A 17548-nucleotide genomic window follows, 5' to 3' on the forward strand; every position below is an offset into this window, starting at 1 on the left:
GTGACAAGCTCCTAATTATGTTCATGAACACTGAATCCACAAACCAGTTGCTGCTTGAGTGAGCCAGCTGCTGCAACAGATTCTTTATGCGGTAGAGACCAGCACAGGCACCATTTGTTATAAATTTCCTTTAACAGCCTACCAGCTTCGAACAACGTTCCCTCCCCCGACAAAAAGGACCCTGTGGCGCCGGAAGTTTGACAGCCTAGAGTCACCTCTCTGCTGAAGAGGCGCTCCCCCACTGCCTCTCCCTCCCGCAGGGCCACTACAACCTCAGGCTACCGCCAAGCGCTGTTCGGCCTCCCCCATCCACTGTGGTGGTGAGTGGTCTACTGATCCCAGCAGGGAGGGTGTTCCTGTAGTCCAGCTTGCTTGTGACCAGGGCATGTGTGGGGGTTTTCAGGGAGCTGAATGGGAGCCATTTGAAAATCTTCCTCATGATCTTCTGAATATGGAAGCATGAGATGGTGATGGTATTGACTTTGGCAGTCATGTTGAGTTTGCTGTCAATGATGATCCTGAGGCTCTTGGCATGAGTGGTGGGGCTGAGTGTGAACCTACTTCTGTTGGTCACCAGGTGGAGTTTATGAATATCACATTTTTGGTTGTGTCAGTGTACAGCTTTGGACAGTATATCCTAATCCAGTGGGGTATTTGAGCCATGCAGACATTTAAATCGATCAGGGTACTGGGCCCCTTGTTCGTGAGGGAGAGAATGATTTGTGTGTTTTTGGCATAGGAAAGGACCTTCATATTGTGAGAGCGGATGATGTTGACTACAGGGATCAAGTGTGTGTGGAACAGAGTCAGACTCAGGGAGGATGAGATCTCCACATTGCATGGGTGTCTGAGGCGTATGGTGCCAGGATGACTGACTGGGTCCTTTTAGTCAGGATTGGACTGCATGCCGCTGGATTTCAATGGTGTATAGGTTTTGGATGAGCTTGGGACTGGAGACTGGGTCAAATGCTGTGGAGAAGTCTAGAAGGATGAGCGCCTCCATGTCTCCTGTATTGATAGTCATGCAAATGTCATCCATGGGAGTGATAAGGGCAGTTTCCATGCTGTGTTGGGGTCTGAAACCAGACTGAGTGGTGTTGAGGAGTTGGTATTCAGTGAGATGTCTGTTAATGATTTTCTTTAGGACCTTGGATGGGAATGGTAGCAGGGAGATCTGCCTGTTGTACTTAGCATTGGAGGGTCTACAGAGGGTTTCTTCAGAAATGGAAGGAAGGTTTCATGTTTCTAAGCATCTGGAAAGGTTGTAAAAGAGACGGAGACAATCATAATGGGTGTGAGCGTGCCGCTGATGTGTTGCAGTCCTCTGGAGTAGGTTTGAAAGAGTCAGGCGTCTGATGGGACCCCGAGTAGATGGACATCATGGTTGCAGCAGTTTCATCAGGGAGGATGATGACAGGCCACGTGGGTAGCATTGGATCTTTGAATAAGATTGGGAAGCATTTAGTGAGGTCTGTTGGGTCTGGCTATGGGCTAAAGTTGCTGTAAATGGCTGTATATTTGATGCTGAAGAATTGACAAAGATTCTTGCGAGGTCTTGTGAGCGGGTGATCGAGTTGGAGGCGGTTGATGGTGAGGAGAAATCTTTCACAATGGTGAAGATATGTTTGCTTCTTTTGGTGCTCATATTGTTTTGGTCTGCCAGAGCAGAGTATTTGGTGGTCCGGATCATTTGGTGGTAGCATCTCAGGGCAGATTTGAATCAGCTCCTGACTACATTGTCAAGACTCATTCTCCATTTGTGCTTCAGTTCTTTGGGGTGGTGTTTCATCAGTCTGAGTTCTTCCATGTCTCAACTGGCCTGAGGTCTGGATCTTGTTGTATTGTTTTGTTTGACAGGGGACAGGGAGTTGTTGCAGGAGGTGATCCAGATGTTGAAATTCCTAATGGCTTTAGAAAGGCTGTTGCTGTGCTTCAGGCAATAGGCATTCACAGCGGTGTTCCAGTCCTTCTCAGTGATGCTCTTTCAGTTTTGGGGGCAGGTCTGGAGGTGGTGTGTTTTCATTGCACCAGGACAGGGATGCTAAATTTGATAAAGGCATGGACTGGGCAGGGAAGTGGTACTGGCTCGTTGGTTCTGATGTTGCTAAAATTGGTGAAAATGTGGCCCAGGAGGTGTATGTTGACATGGCTAGGTCCCTTTAATCATTTGGTGACTATGAGGCTTCCAAGTTCCTTAATCAGTGCTCTTGAGTTGGTGACAATGTGGTCTTCTAGGTGGAAGTTCAGGTTTCCCAGTAGGATGTACTTTCTAGCATTAAGGGTGAGCATTGCGATAAAGTTCATGATGAAGTTGGTGTGTGATCCCACTGGTCTGTTGAGACGAGTGCCATTTAGAGAGAAGTTGGCTGTGATGTGGAGGTTAAACTGCAGTCTTTCAATATTGGAGGATGACGTGATCAGCATGTGATGGTGTTCTTGTGATTAGGATTATGAAATCTGCCTTGCCTGGCAATCTTGAAGCCAAGGGGGTGACTGTGAGGATGTCATGTGCCAATACAGGGCTCAGCCAGTTTCCCATGGGAAAACATAGGTCGGGGCATTGTCGTGCAGTAGGTCCCAGATCTCTCTGGCACGTTTGGTGAGTGAGTGGGTGTTGAGAAGCATGTATGTGACTGTGAGCTGCTGTGTGAGTAGTTGCAGGACTGTGTGTCAAAGAGTGGGGTGTTGGGTGCTGTCATTGCAATGAGTGTTGGGTGTGTTTACGTACATGAAAAGATGCAGAAATCACTGGAGAATTCTCCCTCAGTGTTGTGTGGTGCAGCGAGACATCAGTATGTGGTGCAGCAGTGGGTATTGAAGTGCAGCTCATCAAGTCTCTTTTTTGAGGTCAGTAACAATCACCAGTCGAAGCCTCTCCTTTCCTTTAAATTAGATGCTTACGTCACACCCATCCAGCCCAGTGTCCTTCTTGTTCTACCACTGCATCATCACTGCCCAAGTAAGCTTACCTTGCTAAGCACACCAACCCCTGCAGCAGAATTGAAGACCTGACAGACCCTGCTTGATGGCTCAGTTCAGTCAGTAGTAAAGGGCTGCCTGGCTGGCAGCACCATTCCTGGTTTTCTTACAGATATTATCTTGATTGGGCACACAGCAGGTTCTCCATCTCTCCATATGGATGCAGGCTCCTCAGCATTAGTACTGGTCCATTGCTCACAGTAGGTTTTGTAAAATGTAAGGGGTGAGGGAAGGCACCACTGGAAAAACATATTGTCAAGATTATTAACAAACAGGGTGACTAGCAAAGAAGGTTAAGGATGACCCTTTCCCTTTATCAGGAGTCAGACAGTGCACCTCAACAGCTGCTCTACATGATGCGTTTGCATCAGGGCAGCATCACAATTATTAAACTTTAAAATAGGGACTGAAAAAGGAATAACATTCTATTTACAGGAAATGTATTGTAGCTCTGTGTTGTCTGACATTCCTGCTTCATACTACCTCATTTTACTATATTTTGCAAAAGTGGATACCTGAATGCCAAGGAGGGATCGGCCAACATTTGGCCTGCTCCTCCTCTAGTTGGAAAGATGTAGAAGAATAAAGGAGGGAAAGTAGGAGTAAGGATCGTGGATAAAATGAGAAGATAAATTCTCTCCTAAGGGGGCTTACTCACAGAAAAATCAATTCCACATGTTGTAAAGAAGCAGCACAAACAGTTGAAACATGTTTTGGAACAAAAGTGTGTAGGTCTGCATGGCTTTCTGTTGTTGTAGTCATTAAGACAATGCCAACTGGACCTTTATCACTAGCTGACCATTACCTGTGCAAAACAAAACTGAACAAGTTGAGGCCTTTTCAGAGAAAAGTGACCCAACTGCTCTATCATGCAAAAGAAGCCATAATGTTTGGCACACCCAGGTAGAATCTAGTGAGTTTTTGGTCCTTCCAGAATCAGTTGATTAAAACCTGTCTCTGATTATTACACTGTTTTCTAATAAACCACCTTCAGTGTGTCTACAACCTTGATGGTACACTTGTCAGTGCATTCTTTTACAATACGCCCTTACTACCCCCTCCGGTATCACTATGATTACGTTCTTGAAATTAAGGACTGAGGCCCATATTTATACTTTTTAGCGCCGCATTTGCACTGCTTTCTGATGCAAAAGTGGCACAAATGAAGCGATAAAAAAGTATAAATATGGGCCTGAATCCAGTGAAGATGATGGAAAAAATGATGCTGTTAAAGCAAAAACTCCCTAAAGTCAAACGAGTACTGAAAACCATGGCAGAAGCAGCTCAGCCTGAAAACATGTTGCAGTATGTAAACACCAGCTCTTCTATACAAAGAGTGAAAAATTAGCAGGACCATTCTGGCTTTCGGCTAAATGTTGTGGCGTATCAGCTGTTCAGAGCATTAAAGTTGGCTTACTAACATGTATATCAACCTAAGTAAAACATTAGGGATACATACACTTAATTTAGGACCTCTATGTTCTGTGCACTGGCAATGTTACTGCCATAGATAACTCATTCCTACATTAAACATTAAACTTCATTAGGGCAGTGGACAGCTATGCTTTAGATGAGAAGTAATCTAGTAACTGTTAATCATGTCATGTGGAAAAGGAAAAATTACCGCTTCTTGTCATAATATGAACAGACCAAGACTGACCTCATTATTCTTCAAGAGATCAACTTGACCAAGAGTTTGCTTTTTCTCGAGTGGAGCATTGTGTGCTACTGTTTCAAGACCACTGAAACACTAAGGCCCTCATTACGACTTTGGCTGTCTGATTGAAAGACGCCAAAGCTGTTGCAGCCAGTTTACTGCCAGTTTACTGCCAGTGCTGGCGGTATGCTGACTGCCCTACTAGGAGCTTTCCCCTGGGCCAGTGGGCGGAAACAACATTTCTGCCTGCTGACCCAGCTGAAAACTCACCACTACATTGAAGCCGGTAGTAAACGAGCCGGCAGCAATGTTGCGGTGCATCGGGTGCAAAAGCACCCGTCACGCTTTTCAGTGCCCGTAATGCGGGCTATGAAAACCACAATGGGGCTCTCCATGGGGGCCCTTGCACTGTCCATGCCAAGTGCATGGGCAGTGCAGGGGCACCCATGGGGCCCGCGGTACCCTCTTTATGCCAGCCTTTGCTTGGCAGGGCTACCGCCATGCAAAGGCTAGCAGAAAGGGGACTCGTAATCCTGCGGGACTGCGACCGCCAAGAACGCCAGGCTGTCGACAGGCAGCAACCTGGTGGTGCCGGCGGTCGAACTGTGGCCCACCTGGCATGGTCATAATAGGGCAGTCAGACCATCCTGTCTGCAGCAGTCCGACCACCATTGCAAGTGTGGCGGTCTTGAGACTGCCACACTCATAATGAGGGCCTAAGTTACTAAGGGAAAGCCTTGATAATTTTGTGAGATGGCAGATATTGTCGCTGCTGTGTGAAAAGGTCACTCTGGCCAATTTTTGTGATCCAATAGAAGATTATACTAGCTTGTTGGAAGAGGCTATTTTGGACCTGGGCAAGGTCTTCTGTTGCATAGTTCTCGAAGGTGATATATTGTACCCCTCTCTGAGCTTTAGACGATTTGCAGTTGAAGGCATGCAAAAAGGGTCATAATGAGACTTAAATGAGTGGTGAGGATGAACGAGTATAGGGGAAAATGTGAATCTTTATTCAGAGCTTGAATATGGTGGATTTGTGGATATTGGCCACAAGATGGTATGTTTTACTCTCAGCAGTAAAAACACTTCAGCCAAACCCCTATATACTCTTCTGTGGCTACAGGAACAATATATTGTCTCACTGCTGAAATCCTGAGGCCTGAAAAGTGGATTAATATTTAGTCAATATAGTTTTACTTCCTCAAGGCCTATTTTATTTCTATACCTTGGCATGATTTTCATACAAGGACTTTTTCAAGAGAGTATGAGCTTGATTCACAAAGGTAAACTTACATATGTAGATCTATTCATGTGTATATTTTCTATTTGCCCTTTCCGAGTGGAGATTTATACCTATTTGTAGAATTAAATGTTTCCACTACTTCCAATAAGGTGGTGATGCCTCCCACAATGGTATTTACAAGCCTAAAGGTGGTACAAATAACTTTACAATTGTATTTTACTTTCTGGGTGGTTTGCAGACAACCACTGCTGGGACAGAACCCTCCACAACAGAGATGGAGATATCCACCAAATGGATGTAGACCTTCCTACAGAAGGGAATAGGCAAGTAATATACACATAAACCAAACAACACACACCTGACATCAACTAATATAAAAACACATAAATACAGCAAACACTCTAATCTCTGTTCCCCTCCCCTTAGAATACATTACCCTGCAGCCAGCAGGAACCATATCCAGCCTCCAGGATGCAGACTTCCATTAGTGGTAGCTGAATCTTGCAGAATTTTACTCAGCAGAATTCTGCGGAGTTAAATAAAAAACTGTAAGATTCTGTGAAGTTCTGCCAACGCTCAGAAACAGGCGCTGCTCGTGCTGTGATTTAGCACACATAGGGGGTCATTCTGAGTTTGGCTGGCGGCGGGTGCCGCCAACCAAACGGGAACCGCCAGAATACCGCTGCGCGGTCATAAGACTGCCGCAGTTATTCTGAGTTTCCCGCTGGGCGGGCGGGCGACCGCCAGAAGGCCACCCGCCCGCCCGCCCAGCGGGAAACCCCTTCCCACGAGGAAGCCGGCTCCGAATGGAGCCGGCGGAGTGGGAAGGGTGCGACGGGTGCAGTTGCACCCGTCGCGATTTTCAGTGTCTGCTAGGCAGACACTGAAAATCTTAGTGGGGCCCTGTTAGGGGGGCCCTGCAGTGCCAATGCCATTGGCATGGGCACTGCAGGGGCCCCCAGGGGCCCCACGACACCCGTTACCGCCAGCCAGGTTCTGCCGGGCAAAACCGCGAGAACCAGGCTGGCGGTAAGGGGGTCGGAATCCCAGAATCCCAGGGCAGCGGAAAACCGGCAGGACACCGCCGGTTTTCCGTTTCTGACCGCGGCTGTACCGCCGCGGTCAGAATGCCCATGGGAGCACCGCCAGCCTGTTGGCGGTGCTCCCGCGGTCGTTGGCCCTGGCGGTCCATGACTACCAGGGTCAGAATGACCCCCATAGTATGTTCTATATTGAAAAATAGGTGTGAAGGCCACCACACAGTGCACCAAAAGGTGCAACTACTCGAGTTGGTTTTGATGCTGCTTGAGTAAATTTTCAACTGAAGTGGCAGCTTTCCGACCGCAAACACTTGCGACCACCTCCAATCACCTGCATTAAAAAAATCTCTCCGGATGTCTTCCTAATGCTAGGGAACACAAAATCTCACTTGCGCTTATTATTCTGGAGCATCACATGAGAAAACAATCTGCCATTTGTTGATTGGCTGAATTGAATCGGAACTACACATTGTAAAAATGATACAGAGTCACCAAGTACCACCAATTCTGTCGATGAAACAGAATATTCTACCATCCCTGAACTTCTATGCCCAAGAAGGAAGGCAGACAGCACTTGTTGATAAATCTGTTGTCAAACATTGCACAACCTTCATAGTCTCTCTCTATTCAGGGGAGCATAGAAGACAGCATTGTAACAGGAGATCACAGACTTTGTCAATGAATTGGGGAGGAGGCATGCACTGCATGCAACATGAAGAAATGGCATGAGGAGCAGAGTAGGTGAAAGAGGAGTTCTTCAGAATTCAGGTAGCAGGACCAGATGTTGTTGGTGGGGCTTGCTCTTGTAACACCTTTGAGAGATCTTGTTCTAGGTCAGAAGGACCCTAAATCCCCAGCTTCTGTTGGCTGGAGGTGTCATGCCACGAGTCACCACGGGATGTCCTAAACACTTACCTACAGCCTAGGGAGTCCTACAGGGGGCCACGGAGTGGCTATTCTTTACCTCACTTGTCAACTGGATTGGAAGCATTCCTCACTTTGTGGGCCATATTCTTGCTCTCTGTATTTTCTTCTTCCCAGGATTCCAGACAAGGGATTTATACTTAACTAATCCACCATGGAGGCTCTATTCTGTATCCTAACAGCATGTACCAATCCATTATTGCAACTTCACTTCTTCCTCTATGTAACGTCTAGTGTTTTGGGGATATAAGGAGAAGAACTGTCTTTCCCCTTTCCGTTGCAACACTCCTCATTCCTGCTTGTGTGTCTTTGCTCCTGCTGGTGTCTCCACGCTCCTGCTTGTGCACCATCACTCCTGCTGGTGTTTCCTTGCTCCTTCTGGTGAGCCTTTCTCCTGCTGCTTCCCTTCTGGACCTTTCTATTCTCCTGGTTCTGGCATTTCCACTAGCCTTAGCTGTGCTTTTAGAACCTTGCTGCAGTTGTGGTATTCTACCACCCATACCAGCCCTCATCAACCTCCCAGGACGCTCCAATCACTATCAGAGGTTTTTTTCCCCAGTAGGTTTTTCCTCTTGGAGGGCACTATCTCCTTAGACTCTCCATTGTCAGTGGCATCGTGGCTACCAGAATGTTTCGCTCCTTCCTTCGGCAGACAAGGATAGTCAAAACCTGGACTCACAGATTTTCTCCTTAGCTCTAAGACTACAAATAGAAATCCATCCGCTGAGGAACCTGACAGATTGCAATTCCCAATTTCCAGCTCGGAATGCAGAAGCATGGAAGATTCACAAGAATTACCTCAAGCCAGGCCAGTGGACCCTGCACAAGCTTTGGTGCATGTAGTTCACCAGCAAAATCAATAATTGTAGCGACTGCAAAATGAAAGCCTGGCCCTGTGCCAAGCATTTACTATAAGAGCATCTGATGTGCCATCCATTTGTCCAGTAACCCTTCATTTTTCTGGAGATCTAAATGAATTAAAATAAATGGTATACTCTGGCAGTATTCTTCACCTTCTGTCTGAGCCAGTTCACTATGGATAGAGACCAAGGTGGGGGTATCAAGCCCGGCATTAGCATGGGTGACCCCTTTGGTAGGCACAGAAGACCTTCTGACTGTAGGAAAGTAACCTCTTTCTAGCATGGTTACCCCCACTTTTGGCCTGTTTGTGTGTGTGTGTCAGTGTGTTTTTACTGTTCCACTGGGATCCTGCTAGCCAGGACCCCAGTGCTCATAGATAAAAAACCTATTTGTCAGTGTGTTTTGCCTGTCTCACTGGGATCCTGCTAGCCAGGACCCCAGTGCTAATAGTTTGTAGCCTAATGTGTATGCCTGTGTAGTGCCTAACTGTGTCACTAAGGCTCTGCTAATCAGAAACTCAGTGCTTAAGCTCTCTCTGCTTTTAAATTTGTCAATGTAGGCCAGTGACTACATTTACCAATTTCAATTGGCATACTGGTCTCCCCTTATAATTCCCTAGTATATGGAACCTAGGTACCCAGGGCATCGGGTTCCAGGAGATCTATATGGGTTGCAGCATTTCTTTTGCCACCCATAGAGAGCTCGGACATTCCTTTACACAGAACTGCCACTGCAGCCTGAGTGAAATAGTGCACACACTATTTCAAAGCCATTTTCACTGCACTTATGGAACTTATAAGTCAACTATATGTCTAACCTTCACTTGCTGAAGGTTAGGTGCAAAGTTTCTAAGTCTGAGGGCACCCTTACACTAGCAAAGGTGCCCCCACATAGTTCAGGGCGATTTCCCCGGACTTTGTGAGTGTGGGGACGCCATTACACATGTGCATTACATATAGGTCTATATCTATGTGTAGCTTCACAATGGTAACTCTGAATATGGCCAGGTAACCTGTCTAAGATCATGGAATTGTCCCCCTATTCCAAATCTGGTATTGGTGAGCCAATTCCATGCATCCTGGGGGGCTCCACCATGGACTTCCAGTACTGCCAAACCAGCTATCTGAGGCTTGAACTGCAGCTACAGTTGTTGCCATCTCACAGACAGGGTTCTGCCCCCTGGGGTCTGGCTATAGCTACCTCTATCAGCCTAAGCTGCTAGAACACTACTACATTCACTAACAAGGGATAACTGGACCTGGTGTAAGGTGTAAGTGCCCAAGGTACCCACTAGAAACCAGGCCAGCCTCCTACACTGACTATAAAACCTATCTTTCAGCCTTCGTAAGGATGTTTGAAATCCTCACTTTAGAGTCTTCAGCTGAAGAAGCTCTTTGCCACATTCAGCAGAGTAATCAAGATGTTCTGCAATACATCATTTGCTTCCACCAGTTATCAGCTGAGACCACATGGGTGGAATGGACTCTGGCTATTCTATTTTGCCATGACCTTCGTGAGGAAATAAAAGATAAACTGGTACATTTGCCCCGAAGAAACAATGGCAGCTCTAAGGGACCAGGCTGTGTCCATTGAATACCGACTCAACAAACACAGATATGAAAGGTGCACACCCCGTGTTCAGCAAACTCCAAAAACAACTTATCTCAGTGCTCAAAAGATTGACACTCTAGTCCCCGAGAACTCTTCCTCTTCAGGAGAGGAGCATACGCAAATCAGGCTAGCTCGCAGAGCATGGCCTGAGGAAGAAAGGGAATATAGAAGAAAGCAAGGATTATGTATGTACTATGGCTCTTCCAGTCATCTAATCCTCAATTGTCCCACACACCCACAGAACGTTTCCGGGAATGCCAGATCCTGTCCGCCTAAAAGAGGTAAGAGGATGGGAAAGTCAAGAAACCCTTATTTTTGTTCCTCAAGAGAAATGGTTACACCTCTGTTCCTCTTCCCCATTCTTATTCAACATCCTAATGGACAGAATGAAAAGGTGTTGGCCCTATTGGACAACAAGGCAAGCAAGTTGTGCCTGGATGAATAATAGGCAGAAGAAAGGCAAATACCCTGAGTCCCCAAGGAATCCCCTTAACAGGTCCATTTAGTAAATTGAACTTCATGAGTCTCTAGACCTGCTAAACAGACGACCACTCCTTTAAGATTGAACCATATCCTTATTTTTCCAATTTTGTGGTACCATGAGCATCATACTGGAAATTCTAGTTTATTATCAGAAATATGCAGATATATTTCAGAAACCTAAAGAAGTCTTCTTGCCTCCTCACTGTGAATTTGACTTCTCTAGTTCCCTCAAACGTGTTGCCACAGTTCTGTTTGGAAACATTTTTCACTTCCTGAAATAGAAAAGGAGTTCCTAACACAGTGTCTTGAAGAGAATCTTCGAAACACTTTATTGCATGCTCCTCCATAACTGCTGGTGCTTCTCTCTTGTTTGTTTCCAAGAAAAAGAAAGACATATGGCCATGTATTGATGTCAGAGTAACCATAAAAGACTGGTATCCCTTATTTCTAACAAATATATTTTGAGTCAGTCAGAGGAGCCCAAATATTCACCAAGTTAGACCTTCAGGGAGCTACAATCCCCTTTGCATCAAAGAAGAACATGAGAAGGAAGGCCCCCTTTAAGAATTCCCCTTGGGCATTTTGAATATTGTGTTATGCATTTTGGGTTAAGCAGTATTTCATCCATTTTCCAGGGCTTCGTGGAGCATATATTTGCAGACCTGTTAAACCAGAATGTTGTGGTATATGTAGATGACATTCTAATTTATTCATCTGATCCCTCCTCCTACCACAATCATGTTTGTCAAGTCCTTAACAGACCATGTCAAAATAAAGTGTTCTGCAAGCCTGAAAACTGTGAATTTGATCAGCCTGAAGTGGAATATTTGATATACCATCTAAATAAAACAGGAATTGCCATGGACCCCCAGAAATTGTCTGCCATTGTTGAGTGACCTTCTCCTTACTCTATTAAGGAGACTCAATGCTTTCTTGGTTTGGAGAATTGTTATCACCAGTTTATTGAGACTTGTGCCTCTCGATCTATTTTGAGCCCTCAAATTCCTCAGTACCAGAACAATGTCTCTTGGCCATGAAATTAGCATGTTGTGAGTGGAGACATTTTCTAGTGGGAAACAAAGAACCTCTTGAAATCAGGACTGATCATCAGAATCTAAAGTGTCTTCACAACATGCGGTGTTGGAATAGTCGCCACGCAAGATGGGCCTATTTTTTCAATCAATACAACTTCTCTGTAACATATATTCCAGGATCCTTGAATGTAATTCTTTCCTGACATTATCCAGAGAGTCAAAATATTTTTCAGCAGAATATCCTGGACTCACAATCCATAATCGCAACTACTCAGGCTTTTAGAAAGATCCTACACAGGATACACATCTCTAACAAGGGAAGACTTGAATTCCTAACAAAACTAAGTCCCTCATTACAACCTTGGCAGTCGGTGTTAAAGCGGCAGTAATACCGCCCACAGGCCGGCGGCAAAAAAAATGGGTTCACGACCATTGAGGAAACCGCCAACACATACAGCCACTTTAACACTCCGACCGCCACGGTGGTAGCAACAAACACCACGGCGGTCACCGCCAACAGACAGGTGGAGGACAATGTACTACCCACCACATCACAACCCGCCTATCCACCAGCCTTTCCGGGGCGGTACCAACTCCATCAAAAGCACAGCGGAAACAGGAATTGGATGGGAAACCACTCACCTCTCGACACTCAACGAAGAGCCAGGATGCCATGAAGCCTGAGCTACAAGTCGTGCTGATACTGGTCTACCTCCTCATCTACCAGGAATACGAAAGGCGCTGCGACAACCACAGTGAGTGCTGCACCTAGCACATAAGAGGGGGGGAGGAAAAAGAGAGTGACACACACACGCAACACTCTCACCCACAACACGATGCACACAAACACATGCAGCAACATTACATTTACACCCTGTAACCCCCTGGAAGTACGCAAGGACAAAAGGAATTGAGGTAAATCATTGATATTTTAGAAATAGGCAGGTATAACTAACAATTTGTGAAACAGTATTTACAAAAATATACAATATGTACATAAGGCCATACATTGTCCATGAAAAATGTCTGTGGGCCACTGGGCCAAAAAGTCATGGGCCAAGCCCACATTTGACTCCTCCCTCAATAAGGAGAGAACACTGCAGGAGCATTAGGTCCTAAACAGACAGGCACCTCAGGGGGACGGGGAAGGAGGGGGCACCTCAGCTGAAAGATGGAATAACACCACTGCTCCTTGAGGGGGCCCCATGCACACAGCGATGTCACGGGGAGTGCAAGGCTACAGTGTCTCAAGTCTCCCAAGTGGGTGGTTTGCCCACTGCCTGGTCCTGGGGAGTTCAAAGCCACAGTCTCTAAAGTGGGTGGTTAGCCCACTGCTTGGTCCTGGGGAGTTCAAAGCCACAGTCTCTCAAGTGGGTGGTGTGCTTGGTCCTGGGGAGTTCAAATCCACAGTCTCTCAAGTGGGTGACATCTTTCACTGGTTCTGGAGGGGGCTTTGTGCCCAGTCTGCTTCATCCTGCCAAGGAGGGGTGAGTGGATGTCTTTCTCTACTGGTTCTAGAGGGGGGTTTGTGCCCAGTCTACTTCATCCTGCCAAGGATTGGATGTGTGGATGCCTTTCTCCACTGGTTCTGGAGGGGGATTTGTGCCCATTTTGCTTTATCCTGCCAAGAATTGGGTGAGAGGATGCATTTCTCCACTGGTTCTGGAGAGGGCTTACTGCTCAGTCTGCTTCAACCTGCCAAGGATTGGGTGAGTGAATGCCTTTCTCCACAGGTTATGGAGGGGGCTTTGTGCCCAGTGAAGAAACACTTGGGGTGTGGCAGTTCAAATTCCCTCACCTGGGTGTCTGAGGCACGAGATTTGCACGGAACAGGTGGCATGAGAGTCCTTGGAGGCAGGGCAAGACTCTATCCTGTGGCGGTTAAGGCTGCAAACTGGTGGGAGTGCTGGTGCTGTTGGGGGTGCTGCCTGTAGTGGTGGGAGGCTCCAACCCTTTGCCTGTAGGCTCGGATGGCTGCCCACTGGGGCTGTTGCTGCTGGTAGTGGCCCTACGGTCAGCGGAGCAGGTGGCGGTGCTTGCAGCGGTGCCTGCAGCAGAGCTGGTGGCGGTGCATATGGCGGTGCTGGCCGTGGTGCAGGTGCTGGTGCTGCCAGTGGTGGAGGGAGGCTCCAGCCCTGCTCCTGCAGCTTCGGATGTCTGCCCACTGGGGCTGCTGCTGCTGACAGTCGTGGTGCTAGCGGCGTTGCAGGTGGCGGTGCAGGTGGTGGTGCTCGCGGTGGGGCTGCTGGTGGTGCTGGCCACAGTGCAGGTGGCAGGGCTGGCGGTTGTGCAGGTAGCCACCAGGCCTTCACCTGCAGCCTCTGGTGGCTGCAGTGCCTTGCCTGGTGTTTTCTGCCCCTTCCTCACCTTGGCAGATGGTGTGACGTTGGCTCTGGCAGCTAGAGTTTTTGAGGAGGCCTTGCTGGGTGGTTCATGCTCCTTGCCCTTTCTGCATGCTGACCCCTTCTTCTCCTTGGCAGGTGGTGGAATGCTTTTGTCCTTTGCAGGGGTTGGTGGCACACTGGCTGGGCTGACAGGTGTCCCGTTTGAGCCTCTGTGAGTTGCAGGTACCACAGCAGATAGCCACTTGGTGGCTGAGGTGCTGGCCTGGGTTCTGGGCACCCTGGCCCGAGGGGAAGGACAGGGGGGAGGGGTAGGGAAGAGGTCAATGTTTGCCAGGAAAATCTTCTTAGACACACTGGGGCTGGAAGAGGGAGACGGTTTGGGAGTGGAGGAAGAGGGAGTGGTTGTAGGAGGTGTCTGCTGAGTTTGGGTGCAGGTGCATGGGCTGGATACTGTTGTGAGGTGGATGGCTGTTGGGTGGGTGCTAGCGTTTGTGTACTTTGGGAGGAGGGGTCACAGACACAGTGGGAGAGGACACAGGGGACATGTGCATGGTTGTGGGGGTGGTGACTGCTTGTGAGGGGCGTGCTGGAGGTAGTGGATGAGGATGTAGTGCATGCAGGTGTGAGTGGAGACGCTACTGGGAGGGAGGTGATCATAGAGGAAGAGGCGGACACAGTGGAGGCAGTGGATGTTGCTGTGTCTGCATGGGTATGGTTCTTGTGTGAGTGCCTGTAAGGTGAAATGTGGTGCTTATGTTTGCCTGAGCCACTTTTGTTTGGTGATTTGGGTGAATGCTGGTCTCAAGGTGTGCTTTGGATAGGCTGGGGTTGAGGGGATTGGGACTGGGTAGAGGAAGTTGGAGGGGGAGGCTAGAGATAGGGACAAGGGCTGCCATCAGGGAGGAGGCCAGAGCCTGAAATGCTCTATGTTGGGCCGCCACGCAAGAGTGAATGCCCTCCAAATTTGTTTGTTGCAAATGGGGGGGAGGGACAGAGGATACACTTGGTCAATGCCAGTAACAACACCACAGTTGGTGTACACAACACACAGGGAACAGCCCTATGCACTAGGCCATGCACTACCAGTTACTAAGATAGTCACCAGCCCATGGGGTACAATGCCTAACGCCATTAGCTGCACACCTGAAATACACAGGCCCTGCCCAGTAGTAGATGCCCACTAACACTATTGGGGTATGAGTGATTCTGAGCCTGCCCAACAAGGGACCTACCCTGCCATCTTTGCCCTGGCCAACGGGCACCCATAGCCCACATCCCCTGTTATGTAGCCATTTTAGTTATAGCCCATGCACGTTAATTTTATACACTTGGACGCTGTGCACTTTCACCTAGATATATTTTATTCAATTTTGTTTTGTTATTGTCACAATAACCATTTTTACGGTCTTGTTTTATTTTCCTTTTATCTGTTTTTGCCTAGGCCAGCACTCTGCTGTCAAACAAGACATTCTTGATCACTCTGTGATTCTTCCAAGGCTACAGTATGGTACATTGCCGGTGAACGTGGTAGAAGTTTAGTCTCAAACATTCGTAGAAAATACACATCCTTACGCAGGGACATTTTCTCACAACATCAGCTGTGTTGTTATAAAAACACTTCACTGTCCCTTACACGTTAGAGGAAGATTCCAGCCAGGGAACCACAACTGTATGCTGATTGCTGAATGCTTCACTACAGATGCTAACGCAGACCGCAGGCCTTTGCTCAGGTATCGGGGTTGATGTCTTCACAGAGGAACCTGAAGGGCAGAATTAGAGCTTAACATGCTGTGCTATCCTAGCCTAGGTAGGAGCTAGTCCCTTGATTGTAGTGACAAAATGATAGCATTGTTTCTATGCTTCACTCTTCTTGTCACAATTGTAATACTGTCATGTTGTGTTGTCCTGGTTATTGCAGCTCACGCTTTGCTATCTAAGATGCAGTAGTTTTATTAAACCCATTATTGAAACATATACTGCCTCTGTATGTCATTTATATATGAGACTGAATTGTAAATGAGAGAAATGGATGAGGCCTGAGTGACCACGACTTCTCTGAGAAGTTAAGTATGTCATGGGCTCGGCTGCCCAGTCATCTCCATTCTTGGGTGGAGATGAGGCACTTAGAAAGAGCAAAACCTGGATTGGAGCGACAGGTGTCACCCGCAGTGGGTAAGACTTAGGCCCTCATTCTGACCTTGGCGGTCGGCGGAGAGGCGGCGGTCGGACCGCGAACAGACCGGCGGTATTAAAAATGGCATTCTGACCGCGGCGGTCACCGCCGCGACCGACCGCCACTTCCCCACTCCGACAGCCACGGCGGTCATGACCGACGGGCTGGAGTCTGCGCACTCCGGTCCGGCGGTCGACCCAAGACCGCCAACGGTATCATGACCCTGCTTACCGCCGCGGTTTCTGGCGTTCGGGAACCGCCATGCGAACCATGGCGGTAGGCACTATTGGGGCCAGGGAATTCCTTCCCTGGCACTGATAGGGGTCTCCCCCACCCCCCACTGCCCCCCCGAGTCCTCCCCCCACACCATCCACCCCCCTGCCACCCCCCAGAGGTGGTACGAACCCCCTCCCCACCCCCACCCCGACATGCACATACACGCACCCCGAAATGCACACACCCCCAACATGCACATATACACACCCCCTACACACACACATACACAACGGGGACACATACCCGCAAACATACATGCCGACATGCGCACCCGCCGAACTACACACATTGCCCATAGGCACAGCAGCACTCCCCGCCCGCATGCACGCACTCACACACCCCCTCTACACACTCACACGCACACCCCCATGCACGCACACATCACACAACACCCCCCCACCCCCTCCCCTCACGGACGATCAACTTACCTTGTGCGTTGGTCCTCCGGGAGGTGACAGGAGCCATGGGGAGGTGACCGCCAACAGAAGACCGCCAACAGAAGACCGCCACACAGAAATGTGGGTCGTAATTCTGTGGGCGGTGTTCTGCTGGCGTGGCGGTGGAGGTTGACCAGTCTCCACTTTCCCGCCGACCGCCAGTGTGGCTGCTGGCGGTTTTCCGGCGGAACGCTCCCAGCGGTCAGAATGCGCACAGCGGCATACCGCCGCGGTCAGCGGTCTTCACCGCGGCGGTAACTCGGCGGTCTTGCGAAAAGACCGCCAAGGTCAGAATGAGGGCCTTAGTCTCCCCCATCACCGGTGATTCTGCCGCTCAAAATCCAGTAGTCTCATTAGAATAATGAGAGCCTATGTGACACCCCCACCCAGGTAACAGATAACACGCGCAAAGTCTGGATTCAGAATCTGTACTCACCCACTTTTGGCTGCTGTTATGCCCTCAAGCGCACATCCAACTCCGGATA

The sequence above is a fragment of the Pleurodeles waltl genome, chromosome 1_1, assembly GCF_031143425.1.
Source record: "Pleurodeles waltl isolate 20211129_DDA chromosome 1_1, aPleWal1.hap1.20221129, whole genome shotgun sequence".
Lineage (NCBI taxonomy): Eukaryota > Metazoa > Chordata > Amphibia > Caudata > Salamandridae > Pleurodeles > Pleurodeles waltl.